The following is a 15,197-nucleotide window of genomic DNA, read 5'->3' as shown; positions in this document are numbered from 1 at the left end:
AGACATTGTATGTTTGCATAATGTGTGTTTGCTCAAGCCATACAAGCCCAGGTCAATTAAAAGCGCGCAAGAAAGGTTATACTCATTTTTATAATTCAGTATATATGAGGTCTTTCCTTTATTAATTCTTATCTTAAAAATACTTGCATCAGAATTGTGTCATAATATTCCAAAATTTACACCACATGTTTAGATGCTTTAATCCACCTCCCCAACTAATTACTGGGCAGACAGCCAAAGGTGAGAAGCACTTCATTCATATTTCCAACATGACAGGATCTTGGCCAGCACAGAATAACAAAAGATTTTATGATAAAAAGGTTAGAGTACAATTAGGATTTCTGATAAACCCATTGTCTGCAATTGAATTCTGAAACCACCAACATTATTCAGTAATCTGAATAAAAGCGGGGAAATGTTTGTGCTTATAAACATACAGTAAGCATTCATTTTTTGCTTGTAATAAATTCTGAAACCAGAAAGCATTTTTCCTTCTTACTATTAAAGAATGCCTTTTTCGATTCTGGCCTCAGGCAAGTTTCCATCTTAGTTCACAACATCTGCTTTTAGCTGACCAGACTTTAATGTTTAAAGCCATAATACAAACAGTTCATTTTTTAAAGCTATTTTTTCTTCTATTCCTTTCCCTAGGTGACATCTCCCTCAACACACACACAAATCACATAAAATATATAGCAAAGCAGTCTCTCAACTGCTCTGAGACAGTTTAATTTTTGATTTTCCCGAAGCCTAACATCTGATCTGCCATATGTTTTGAGTCTTTCCAGCTCATGGAGGTCACATACTAAGTCATAAACTTGCATGTTCTGGAGCAATGCAACTAGAAAATCATGAACACCAGACATTGGTCAGTGATCCGTACGATAACAGACTAATACTCATACTTGCTAAATACAGAGCTGTTAGAAGATTCAGTTTTCCCCAGAACTTACAAATTGAACAAATCAGCTACAAACAAATTAAATGCATAAAAGTAGGAGGACATAAGCGATCTGACAACCAGTGGTGTCTTCTCTCAGCTTCGTTTGGCTTTATCCACAATTTCAGAGGCATGACAAAACCATTGGTCTAAAAAGCACCCTACCTCATGGCAGAAATCACTCTGAAATGTTAAAAGGTCGAAAGTCACAGGCAACCCCTGAACTGCATGATTTTTACCATTGCTTGAGGTGGTTTCAATTATTCATTTATTAAAGAAATTGTAAGATTCAAGAATTAAAAAAATATTTGTAGTTGTAATCTTTTCAAGTCAAGTAAAATACAAATAAAAATACAGCAAAAATTAAGTTGCCTGGATGAGGAAAAGGAGAGTTTCTTCCATTTTCATGTTGGCTAGTATTTACAAATGTGGGCTGGATGTTGCACCACCCTTGCAAAAACTTTAAACAGGTGAATAACTTAGTTTGTGGCAGCTGAAATTACTCACGTGCATAAGTGTTTGCAAGATTAGGTCTTAAGAGAGCTAAACGCGGCTCCCGCTGGGACCTGGCAATACTGCTCTGCATGTCCGCCGGAGGGGATCTCCCCGAGCTGATACAAGGCACTGCTCCCCAGGGCTCAGCCAGCAGCCTGCTCTTGCTGTGCCCTCAACAGATGCTTCTCCAGGAAGTTTAGCTCTTGAACTTTGAATTTTATGTGGCTAAATTAAAATTTTTTTATCGCTATTGTTTTTCTCATGGTGAGGTGGTGAAAGTGTTCTTTTCTCTACTTTTTTACATGTTTCCTTTTTTAATTTCTTACCCATACAGGGTTTTTTAAATTTTTTTTACACTTTTAAGACATGAGCTCCTCCCACTGAACCCCTCAGGCGAAGACTAACCATCAACGACTATTTTCATTATGTATAGTATTAGTATTGTGCTTCAAATTAACAAAACAAGCACATTCCACATTTACAACTCCACCCTGAACAAATCTTATCATGTACAAACATTTATTTTGTCATGTGCTGTTTAGAGACACTACCAATTTTGCACATAGACAAAGAAGATAATGTAATATTGAGTATAGATTTTATAGTTCAGATAGCTAATACTTTTCTATTCCTGTATCTAAATCAAAGGCTCAGCTGATAAAATGAGACATACACACAGAAGGAAAGAAAATGAGATTAATGCTGTGGTGATATTTGTTCTTTTGGAGTGTATCTCCTAGGAGGCAAGTCATTGCTGCTTCCCTTAAAAGTGAAACAAAGAATGTTTCGTTGATAGTATCCGTGGAGTCTGCTTTTGTACAGATGACAAATAAGCCTGAAAGTTATATCTGCAACCACTGTTTTGGACAATTCCTGGCTATTTTCATCTTGTCTGTTCCAACATTGTACTTTTTTAAAGGTAGGAAGAGAATGGATGCTTTTTAAGCTAGAGCTATTTTGCTGAAGTCAGATCTCAACAAAATGCTCTTATTTTATTAGCTTTTTGCTCTAAATTATGATGAATCAACAGTATTTACTATTATACAATAGCTAACACCTGAATTCCAGATCCTCTGATGGTTTATGCCCTTTGACAATGTTTCCTGCCAGCAAAATTTCTTTCTTTGGATTAGAAACTATAATTCCATAATTGAGACTGCACTGTTTATGAACTTCATTTGGTGTTCAATTTTGGGAATTTTAAAAATATTTACTCACAGTAATCTTCATGTATCACTCTGAATCATTCAATAAGTGTACATCCAAAGTGCTCATCTTCCAAATCATCAGTTCTATACATATTCCTCAGTAATACTTGCAGACCAGTTGACTTTGAGTTAGGTTTGTAAGTGAAATCCTTCCAACTTGCTGCTGCTCAGTAAACTGAAAAGAAGATACACTTATTGGAAGACAAGGTCCATAGAATAAGCCACAAATTTTAATTCTAAAGAAAAAGGTTGTTTCTCATCATGGAAAAGCTATTTATACAGAAACCTTAATATGACTGAGGTATTTGTCCATTTTCAAGGGACAGAAGAAAATCTTTGAGTTTTGAAAATACAGATATGATAGAGAATGAATTTTTAGAATACATTTTGTTTTACACATAGCATTTTTATTCTCCAAGAAAGTTTATAGCTGTTCAAATGTGTTTGGTTATTTTGGCAAACACTGTTTTGAAGAGTAGGCAAGAGGTAAGAAAACAACAACACTAAGAGCACTTACTATCTATATATCTGATCCCTTCCCAGAGAAATTTGTTTTCTTGCCTTTGTGTCCACTTCATTTTCTTTAGAAAAAAAAGAAGCAAATACTTTAGCTAGTGTTCTCTTTGAAATGCTCATCAAAAGATTCCTAGAAAAAGTTCATCTTCCTCACTTGTTTTCTTTCTTCCCTGGTTGGTTCTAATTACTAAACTTATACTGATGAAGGTGGAATAAAGCAACTCAGTCACATAAACAGCATTTAAAGCAGCAGTGTGATACACATACAAAGTGCATGGGGTCCAGCCAGTATTATTAATGGATTGATGTAGTGAGGATTAAGACACATATGTATTCTAGAGATAATTCTCTTAATTAAAAACTATCTTTTCTAGGATGACAGCCTACTTTCTCAGTTATTTCTAATAATCTTACATACTGTAGCTATGCTGTGCATTTTAAGTTAAACAGCAACAATATGCCAATTAAATTTCTGCAGACTATATGATCTGAACACCCTACAGATCCTTAGCTTTTTCAAAGTAGGTCCGTGTATACAGATTTTGTTTGATCTCTGGTTCATGTCAACCTGGTTTTGAAACATACCATGACTAGAAAATGTTTCTTTATGATATGTTAGTTATCAAGAATGTGATCTGTACTGATAGAGAAGGAAACAAGTTCATGTACTGATCTTCCTTCAAAAATGAAGTTTATTCTCCTTGGATTAAGATAGAAAGCGTACATTCCTCAAAGTTTCTCCCATACTTACTTATTTTAACTTTTTATGATCATAAAGAATATTTGCCTTGAGCCTTATGATTTTAAATTTAATAATTTGATGCTTGATAATATAAAATATTTACTGATGCATCAGAAAAATGTTGAGTGCAAAGCTGTGTGTCTTGTAACAAAGTGTGGTCTAGTTCCGAGGAGAGTGTTAGGATATTATTGCAGTGCAGGTAATACACAACAGTAAGTACAAGTGCAGAAGTATTACATGTCCTTGCAGATGATGGAAGGGACATAAGCCAACCCTCTTGTCTCCATATCAGATACCAGAAAGCTGTTTATGTTTTGCACCACTCAGACCATATTGTTTTAGTAACTTAACGTGACTTGGGCCTTTGAAAGGTGTGGGGAAACCATACTGTTGCAGATGCAACACACAAGAACGATACAAGTATCTAATATCAGGATGAGAAGAAATGGCCTCAAGTTGTGCCAGGAGAGGTTTAAATTGGATATTCTTCACTGAAAGGGTTCCCAGGCATTGGAACAGGTTCCCCAGGGAAGGGGTGGAGTCACCATCCATGGGGATATTTAAAAGACCTGTAAACATGGTTCTTAGGGACATAGTTCAGTGGTGGACTTGGCAGTGCTGGGTTAATGGTTGACTTGATAATATTAAAGGTCTTTTCCAACCTAAACGGTTCTATGATTAAGGTATCTGTTGAGTACTTCATCATAGTTCTTGGGTTCACTGACCTCCATTCTATTGCACAAGTCTTGAAGGCATTTGAATAGAATATTTTTTCCAATTCAAGCTAATTTGTACCTCTGTAAATTCCAGTGCTATCATATTTTTTGACTGAAAATCCTTGTGAAACAAGTATAATTCAAAACTTGAAAGTGGCAAGTATCTTACATTCAGTCTCTCATGCAGTCACTTGTACAGATGCTTAACTTCCAGTTGGGGCATTTGAGGCAATTGTACCGGTTCCTGACATGATGTCTTCTGAAAACAAACCCCAAAACATTACATGAGAAGCAGCAGAATAGAAATCCTGAGTACACTCATATTTTAGAAATTGTCCATCACCAGGTGGGTTTGTTCCAAGCCAACTGCAGACTCCAAATTGCAGAGCATGTCAGGAGTAGGCACTGTATTAGATAGAACACATTCAGAGAAACTTCCAAGCTAGGGAGTAAAGGCGATGACTGAAGCTTGGGAACTTCCCACAATCACAAAAACATTTGAGTACAAAAATCCCACTGTACTTTGGCACAAAATGCTGAAGATGGTTTACATAGACTCAACTTATCCTCAAAGTAGCACAACTGCTTTGGTGACAGTGGAGAACCTGAGATATCAACATGTTGCAAAGAAAGAGAAAAACTTCTGTCACACAGGATTTTTGATAAAAATGGAAGAGGCAGCAAGGAACACAGTTGAAAAATGCAGTGTGTTGACATACTACCAAAAGAAACAGAGTTAGATATGAAACACTTTTATAACAAGCTGACTACTGACAACGATACAGAAAGTAGGTGACAGCATTTCAAAGTCAAGACATTCTACATACTTGTTGATGTGTTTACAACATAGATGAAAGAGCAGTTTCAAGATTTCACAGAGAAATGCAGGCTGACACGTTGACATTGATAAAGTTTTAAAAACATCTCCTCACATAAAGCCATGAAGAAAACTTTTTAATTTGCATATTTAGTCCAGCTATTCACTAATGAGCCCTTTCATGTATTAATTCAGACCATATAAACTTACTAGTAAATTTTGTGATAAGATATTCACAAGAGGGCATATATATTTAAATAGATGAAGAAAAGATGAAATGATCAGTGGACTCTACCTACAGAAGAAGTCAGGGTGTCATGATGGTCTGACAGTTTTCTGTGTCTTCTACTGTAAGGTGGTATATGTGCTTTCTGCTAGAATGTTCTGTGGAAAATTGAAAGCCCTGGCTTTCTATGTAATTCTGAGGAAAACTTGGGAACTTAGAGTCTAGCACATCACTACAAAGTATGGTAGGGTTCTCCCTTCTCATTTTATCAAACAGAATTACAGTTACAGCATCCGCTGAAGATCCCTTCCCTTTTAGTGAAATTATTTCAATCCACATCTCCCACCTCGTGAGTGAAAGGTCCCATTACTGAATTATTCGTTTTTGTGAGCCAAGCCTGTCTCAGCATTTTCAGGGTAAAACCGTTTAAAAATAGTATGGTACAATTAAACCTTATATAAAAAGAACACATATGTGCCAACATGACTGTATGACTCAGGAAAAACACCTGAGAATTGGGAGACACACACCCCCCCTCCAAAATTACTGCATTCCCCTTGGCTACAAGAGAATACAGTCATGAGTGCTCTTGTCCATATATTTAGTTCATCCAAAGGAACCCAACCAAGTAAACCCAACCCACTATAAGGAAGCAAAGTATTTCTAGTGATAACAGTGATGTTTGTATCACATTTGCAAGAAAAGCCAAAGGGTCAAATCACTATTTAAAAATGGAAAACGTAACTTAATTCTAATAATATTGAATTGAAGGAGTGAATTTTATATAGCTTTTAAAACTGTTTAATTTACTATGAAAGAAACTAGAGATTAAAAACTCATTCCTGAACAGAAGGTTTCTACAAATTGTACCAACTTACAGAAAAGTAGTAAGATCAGCCTAAGCTAAACTGTTTCTACTAGCATCACTAAATATTACAACATGTGGGTTTCAAGTGTTTAGTGGGATTCACCACTTCTTGTACTCATTTAAGCATCTTGTTTCCCTGTAAAACATGCTGGAATTGCAACATCTAGGCAAATGACTTTAACATTTGGTCTTCATAAGCTGACTACAAAATACTCTATGTGAAAAAAAAGATATTTCTTTATGAAAAGTGTTATTTTCTTTCTTGAGAAGTTGCTGATAAAATTCTCATGATATTCAGGCAGTATTTTAATTAAACATATATACAAAAAGAAATCTACCTCCTGTCTCCTTGTTTCAGCTGCTGTTTTTCTTTTGGATTCACTCTACAGAGTCAGAGTGGTATGACAAAGGAGGATGTAAGAATCCCCAACATGAGCTCCTTCATGTAAAAAGCCATTAAATTTCACCAAGTCACCCCCTTTTTGAGAGCTGTAACTTTTCCTTTTCTCTCCACCCTTCTGTTTTCTCCAAAGTGTGACCCTTGGCCTATATTCACAGTCTGCGCATAGACTGTGGAAGCAGAGGGATTTGAGGCAGAAACATTTCCTTGGGCAATAGAAGTAGCAACAGCAGGAGTACCAGGAAAAACAAAGTGTTAGGATAAATCTCCCCTTAAAAAAAAAATAAATCACAGTGCCAAGCTATTCCTCACAGCTACTACAGACCTATGGGGAAGAATCTTAATCATCCATGCACAAGGTACAGAATATAGATCCACAGAACTTCAAAATTAACTTAGATAAACTTACAGTATTCATTCAAAATAATAGTAATTAAAGAAATTGAATGTGAGCAAGAGAAATGCACTGAAGTGTTAAGACATAAGCCCAACAACCATGCAGTTTTAGAGCATATATTTACAGAGCTCTGCAAGGCAGCTCCAAACACTGCTTTCCAGATGGCAGAGGAGAGCAGAGACACAAAGCAGTTATAGCAATGGAGCTGAGATCTATCACCACAATAACAACCGTGCAATAAAATAGCAGACATCAGCAAAGTGGAGGAGGTTTACTCACAAAAAGCAAAAAAAGAGAAGCAGCATAGGGAAGGGCTCCAAGAGTGGCTGAGGCTTCTGGGAGTGGCATCTAAATCGTGACTTCCCAACTTTGACAGCACTTGCCTTGGTTAGCTCCCAAAGAAAAATCTGGTTACATTTACTTACAGGTATTTCATGTTTCAAAAGTAAATTCTTATTTCCCTAAGTATATTCCAAGCTTTTAAATCAGGGTCTTTGCAACTGCTTCTTGTCATCTGTTTCCCAAAGACTAAAGGGAATTTGTCTGTCACAGTCTTTCTGCTTTGTCATCAGCTCATGGGTGTGCATTGTGTGTATTTCAATAGTTGAAAATACAGCTTGGCTGTCACCTGGTCCTTCTTACCTGACACTAAGAGCATGAAATATGCTTCCAGCCTAGAAATACGAGCACACACACGTACTAGTACCTATCACTCCAAGAGCGAAAAACTGATCTACAGCGATTATCGTAGGGAACAAGAGAGCAGCACAACTCCCCTTTTGACTACCACTGCTACATATTCAGCCTGAAATAAGCATTTTAACCATTGTTCCTTTCCTGCCAATTAAACAGTTGTAAAATGTGTCACTGAAATACAAGGAATTACAAGGACTTAGACTGATTTCCCTGTAACTACCACCTCACTTCTCTGGTAGTAAAATATAGCTTTATTTTTAATTGTTGTAACTAGTGATTCCTTTGTTGATTTATGGGAAGCCCACAGGCACTCTCATCACAGTAGAAGATTTTACAATATAGGATACTAGCATTTGGCAGTTTGGTTGGTTTTGTCTTTATCCTCGGACAATTTAGTACCCATTCAAGGTGATGCTTGAGAAATTTACAGAATAACACTGGGCTTTAATTGGTTAAAACTGCCATTTTTCTGTTGAAGACCATTTCAGACAGTGTGGTGGAGTAGGATAAAGTCAGGTCTATTCTCCAGATTAAGGGAACAGCTTTCATTGCTCACAGAGGACAGGTAAGTAAAGCTAGTGAAATACCATGACCACCATTCATGTGACACAGGAATTAAAACAGTGCATTTCCACTAGAGCTGGTTGGAAAATAGAGGTTTTATCCTGGTAAAATTGTAATACCTCAGACTGCTTCCCTTTTAAAATAACCAATTGTTTTAAGACTTCCTGTAAAATCTTTGGGCAAAGTTGGTATCCTCAAATGGCATATTCTGATTATGGTTTTGCTTCAACAGTATTTCAGTAGTTTCTAATTCAATAAGAACAGCCTTGTAGAAAAAGGCATTAAAATGAGGGGGTTTTTAAGTACAGAATTTTTTTTAAATTTCAGTTATATTTTTGCATTATCTGTATTTTCCTAGTTTTATTTTAATAGTGAAAATCTCAGCAATGTTATTTGTTATTGGCATAAAAACGAGCCACCTTTTCCCTGATGATTTATATAGCTAGACATTATGTAGCATGCATCTTAAGCCCTATATAATTGAAATTTCCACAAAATTGTATTTCTAGGTTATATTTTTGTGTTATGCAAAGAACTGTTGACTGTATGTTTGGAAAGGATTAAAAAAGCACTATTGTCATATTAAATCGGGGAGAAGGGATTACTACTTACCAAATTTCTATTCATATTCACAACACTTCAAGTAACTGTTATTTTAAACATCAAAACCCACAAGGAATATCTACAGGAATATTGGAAAAGAGAGGTAAAAACCCTGATGCTAAACACAAGTATTGCTGTGTTTCATTACTATAATTGCTGCATTAAACCAAGCTTCTACGTTAGTAATCTACCAGTTCTCAGGAAAAAGAAACAAAATATTTCAATCATATACATCCAATTTCTCTGGTTTAAAATGAATTCCTTTCAAAGAAAGTATCAGTTAACACCAGAGAGAGTTTTGCCCCTTTGCAATGCTCTATAGTTCTGAAACACTAGCTGGAAATAGGACTTCAAGGCAGTGGAGGAGAGCATAAGATGACTTCAGGAGCTTTCTGTGATTCTGTATCCATTGAATCATTAGTAGTTCTGAAACTCAAGAAAACTGGGTATTGTGTAAAATAGCTTGAGGGAACAGCTTCAGAACATTAAAATACAGTCCACAGGCAATTTTCTAAAAGAACACTCCTTACCATAGTTCTGTCCTCCTTTTAAATATTTTAAGCTAGATGCCTTAAGTGATATGTGTATTGCTTTCCTTTCAGTATAAAATTTCTCTTTGACAGACAGCTTTGGTGTGAGGGCCCCAGCACTACTGCCTCCTGGGGGCTCCAAACCACTTCCCTCAGCCCGCCAGGATCCCTGCACACCTCCACCAGGGATGCCGCCGTGCTGGCACAGTACAGCTTGTTTTGTATGTATTGCTTTCTTCTTCTGCATGTGGGTATGGAACACTTTTCTTATCAACTGTGCTTCTTCATTCTTGTGTTGGTGGCTCTTTGGACCAAAAGTGTGGTAGGTGCAGGGAAACACCAGACAATACCTCTGCTGCTCTGCACTAGTCAGTGAGCTGAGGGTTAATTAATGCTCTGTTATATTGATGTACACAAGCAGTAAATAGTCCTCTCTAATGGTAATCTAAGATAAAGTATACACAAATAAGATTAGCTAAACTCTGGGATTTTAGGGTAGGAAGTTGGTGGCTTTTAGATATTTAAAATTTTTAAAATTTTTATTATAAACTGTAGAAGTAGGAGGCAAAGTTGCCTGTGGGTCATGCGTGGGACAAAGACTGGAACAACACTTTATTGTGGGAGAAGTGGGCTTAGAAAGCTTGCTGGTTTTGTTTGTTTGAAAAATCACCTATAGGGATTTTTTTCCAAACAAGACTGGAAGAGCTAGAGTTTAAAAAGCTAGAGTTCAAAACCACAAATACCTATGGTTTCTTCTGGGTTTAGAATAGAAAAGCCTTGTGTGCATGCATACATGCAGATAAGTGGGCACAGTTTTGCTTGTATCCAAAACCAGGTGTTAGATTAAAATAACTGTTCCCACATCAGTGGCAACTTCAAAAATAATATAAATGCTACAAGTGTAAAAGATATGACAAGAAAGGTGTTTCAAACAAAATCAGTTTTCCTGCTTATTAATTCTGGGAGCTGATTCTCCTCTTCACCACTCCTTTTTATACCACTGATGCCAAAATATAGAAAACATGAATACCAACACTGTAAAAAAAAAATAAATCCTTATTTAAAAAAAATTTAAGTTCCATGGGTAGAATGCACAAAGAATTCAGTTTTAAAATGTGAATAAATAGTATACTGTTCAAGGAATAGTGTACAATATCATGCTTTCCTAAAATGGTATTTTAATTTCAAGAATTTAATCTTGCTAAAACAGAAGACAGATATGAAACAGGTGAATGTTTACTCATGGAAAATACACAAAACAAGAAATACAGCAGTATCTAAGACCATAATAGTAATGGCAGCAGAACAATTGCCTGGAAACAGCATAAGAGAAAATATAGCCTTGTGCACTGATTTAAATAAAAGCCTGCATGTATGTTGTTAGATCATATTTGAAGTGACATTGTGTTAAGAGGATTCAGCCATTGAAGTTGTAAGCTCAGGCAGGATTTGGCCCTGCCTATCACATATATTATACATGTGCTGCTCACTCTCTTTTGCTTTTCTCTGTTCTGACCTGTTGGCTGTCCCTGTTGGCTGTGATGCTGACTTCATTCTTGACCCTGGCTTTCTTCCACACCCCATATCTCCTCTGGCTGCACATTATTGCTCTCATTGCTTTAGCCATCTATTTTTCTACCATAATTTCATCCTTACTGAAGTCTTCCATCAAGAAATCTGATTATTTCAAGCTATCATTGAAGGTGTTTGCTTTCCTAGTTTAAAATGCTTTTATTTTGACCTTAATGCTTCTCAGTATAAGCACCCTACAGAAACATTAAAATTAATCCACTTGCAGCCAATTTTAATGTAAAAATATAACCATTTTAATCTTCAGCTATCCCTACCAGCTCTTCATTGATTTCAGGATCTGTTAGAAAATGTCTCTTCTTGTTTTCTCCCATGGATTTTCTCCAGAATACCTCTTCATCTACAGGCTTGACTTTTCATTCCACCTCTCCTTAGGAAGTAACTTTCATCAGAGCTGTGTGGATGCCAAATGCTATCAAATAAAACTGTTACACACAGCTTTGTTTGCATTGTATATATGCAAATGCAGATAAAGTCAACAGAGGATAATGTTCCATTGGTCAGTGCTATGCAAGAGTGCTCTGGGATACAGACTATGATACGAAATACACCTAACTGTGTCCAAAGGGTGTATTTTGGACAAAAATTAGGAAATTGAATTTTCAGAGTTAAGATGCAATGGTTAGGACACAAAGCCTGTGGCTACAAGAATATTGAATATAATAGGGATCATGATGGCATCACCTCTCATCCTTTCTTCTGGCATGAAAGGCAGTGTTGTAGCAAAGGAGGGCATTACAGTTGCCTCATTTATTTTCCCTTACCCATAAATCTCTGAAGGAAGACACCCTGCTAAGTCGTATGCTTCCACAACAGCTTCATGGTCCTTGTAATTAGAACAAATATGAAGCCTTTTCAGCTTTCCCCAGCAACTCCAAATGAGCACTGTAGTGTTCCTGTGAGGTTTCCCCCCCCTGTTTAGCACTGCTGTCACCATTCAGTTCTGTCCTTTGTTACAGTTTTACCAACATTGTTTATAAAACTGCTCCTGAGTTGCTTCTGCTATCTGAAAAAAACCAGCTTTTCTCAATCCTTCCATCCTGCTGCTTTTCCATTTGTTTTCAAACTTCATATGATAATACCTCTTTCTGAGTGACTCCTTTTACTTTGCTACAAATTTCAGTTAACAGAGGGACGAGAGATTTCTATGACAGTGGGTAACACCTGAAGAATACCATGGATTTGCACAAATATCAGTTTACTTCCACATTTGTACCAAAACCAGGTACATTTCAACACCTCACATTTGCTGAATACATGCACTAGTCACTAGGAAGCTGACAAATCCCACGGAAAAAGTATGAACAGCCACCATTGCATCCCTCATTCCCTTTTCAGGGATGCTAGTAGGAAATCCATTTTCAGTGAGGCAAAAGAACTGGAGTACGTCCCTGTGTTATTCATGAATTAAATTAATTTTCAGTTGTCTTCTTTTCATTAGGTATTTTAGAAATAACTATTGGACAACAGTATTTCTGTTTTCATGGGTAAGTGATTTGGGCTTGCTGCTTTCTTGAACTGTGACATTACTTTTGATCCATTTAATTCATCATTTCCATATTTGTAGCTATAATAGGAAGCAGTTCCCTACTAAGTTGGCATACTTCTGTAGCTGTACCATATGGTCCTATGGCTTGCATACCACAGAATGAAGAACAAAAATAAAAATCAGAAGGCAGCCATCAGAAGTCTGCCCTGGAAAGCTCATGTGCAGCCAAAACCTCTACTCAGAGCATGCTCACACCAAATTACAGCACTAAAATATTTCCTCACAGAGGATATGAAAGGATCCACAGACTCCAAAAGTGGTCTTGTGTAGGAGGACTTTTGGAAAAAGTAATGTCCTACATGCCTCCCTGCAGAAAAAAAAAACAAACCAACAAAACAACAAAAAACCACTACAGCAGAAAGCAAGCAACCAGATAATAGATGAGGTGGTGTGATATAATATAATTTTCTAGATGAGTTTCTATGCTTAGAGGAACATTAGAAGATTATGACACTTGAGGCCTCAAAAAAGTTCATCTTTAAATGACTGTCCTGCCTATTCCAAATACAGCCATATGTGTTACTTGATCCTGTTGCTCACCTGTCTGGAGAGGGCTTGTCTGATACACCCAAACATGGAATTTGATAACAAGGAGAGCACAGCTCCCACTTATTTGCCAGAGGTCCCAGTAGACTAGAAATATGGCATCCCTTCCCATGCAGGGAGGAGGAGAAACAACAGCCTTCCCACACCATCACACCCCTGCCCCTCCTTGTGCCCAAACCTGAGAAGGCTCTGCTGTCTCCTGATGCAGAGCTGTGCCTGTGACATGGGGCTGAAGCCACAGTAAGCTTCAACATGTTCCTCTGTCAGCCCACAGCAGTTACCACCTTTTCCTGTCATTAGGAAAGTTTGCTCATTGTAGTTTTTCATATAATAACAATGAAGCTAGTTTTCATTTCATTACCTGTAGCTAAGAGTAATGAAAAAAAGAAAAAAACCCCAACCAAACAGAAGAGACGATTCTCTTTAAAAATAAGTGAATCAGTCAAGTCACAGCAAACTACTCACAAGAGAATTCATCCTCAGAACTTAATACAGAACAAGTTCTGCAGTGCACCAATACACACTTTAAATAATACCTTTCCGAAGCATGTTATCCTCTCTTCTTAGTGAAAGAAAAAAAATCCAAAGCAAAAAGCCAAAAAAGGTTCTATATCCAAGTTCAGTACTATTACCCCTACAGTAGCTGGTAGGTACTGCAATAGCATTGGAGGCAGCTGATTTAGAGGTATGACTACTTTCAGTATAAGAGATTCCAAGACATTAATTGTTTTACTCAGACTTTAATATTGTTATCCCAAGGAAAAACTGAAGTGGAAACAGGAGCAAGCTACAAGTATATCACAGTCCAGAATGAGGAATTCTTCTGATTTACTGTTGGGTTGGGAGAACCTAAAAATCAGGTTACTTGGTTGCCCAGACTAAGATACATGGTGCCTGATTTAAATTTCTATACTTGCTTCTTTTGGCCAAAGAACCTAAGAGTTTTAACCAGGGATGTACAGTTACATGCAAAGAGAGCTGCCAGGCTGGAAAGATGTGGATCAAAACATTACCTGCCAGGAAGGCTTTCACGGAGTCTCTGCTGTACATCTCTGCAATGGAGGAGAGAAGTAAAGGAAAACTGAGCTGACTGCTGCATTTCTTCCTCAGTAAAATCCAGGTGTAATAATGGTCTTGACAGGGCATATCAAGGGCTGGCAGCTCTTGCAGTGCTTGGAGGGACCAGCTGGGCAGGCAGGATCGCAGCAGCCAGGGCTCATCCCACCCCCCATCCAGGGAGGTGAGCAGGGCAGGAAGGGGACAGTCCCTACACCCATCTGTCACCTCCCTGGGCACAGGGACAGCCCAGGACATCATCCCACAACCAGGCAGGTCTGTACAGAGCAAGAGACCAGCACTCTTACAGCACCACCAAAGCCCAGGCTAATGGCCCCAGGCTGGGCTGAAATAGGGTCCTGGGCAGGGTGGGGCATGGCCTCAGGTGGGGCTGACCAGGCTCATCAGTACCCCCGGGGCTCTGGCAAGTCTGGATGTATGTAACCACTTCCAGAAAAAGGGGAGAAAACAATCATATTCTTATACTAGGTTTTCCTCCTTTTGCAGAGCTAGGAGTAAAATTCCTATTCATTTCACTACTGAAAATTAGTATCTGTCCTCTACCAGGAGTGGAGAGAAAGAAACTGCTTATGGATTTTTGGATCAGTAACTTATCCTTTCCACTTGTACCCACCATGTAATGTGCAGGAGACAACTCAAGCCTCCAGATTCAGCATTTACTGAATTCCATAGGTGAAACTATGTAATTGAAGAATACTATATGCACATTTTCTGAAC

This window comes from Corapipo altera, unplaced genomic scaffold (assembly GCF_003945725.1).
Source record: "Corapipo altera isolate COAL_440 unplaced genomic scaffold, ASM394572v1 57, whole genome shotgun sequence".
Lineage (NCBI taxonomy): Eukaryota > Metazoa > Chordata > Aves > Passeriformes > Pipridae > Corapipo > Corapipo altera.
This window is presented reverse-complemented; position numbering follows the sequence as displayed.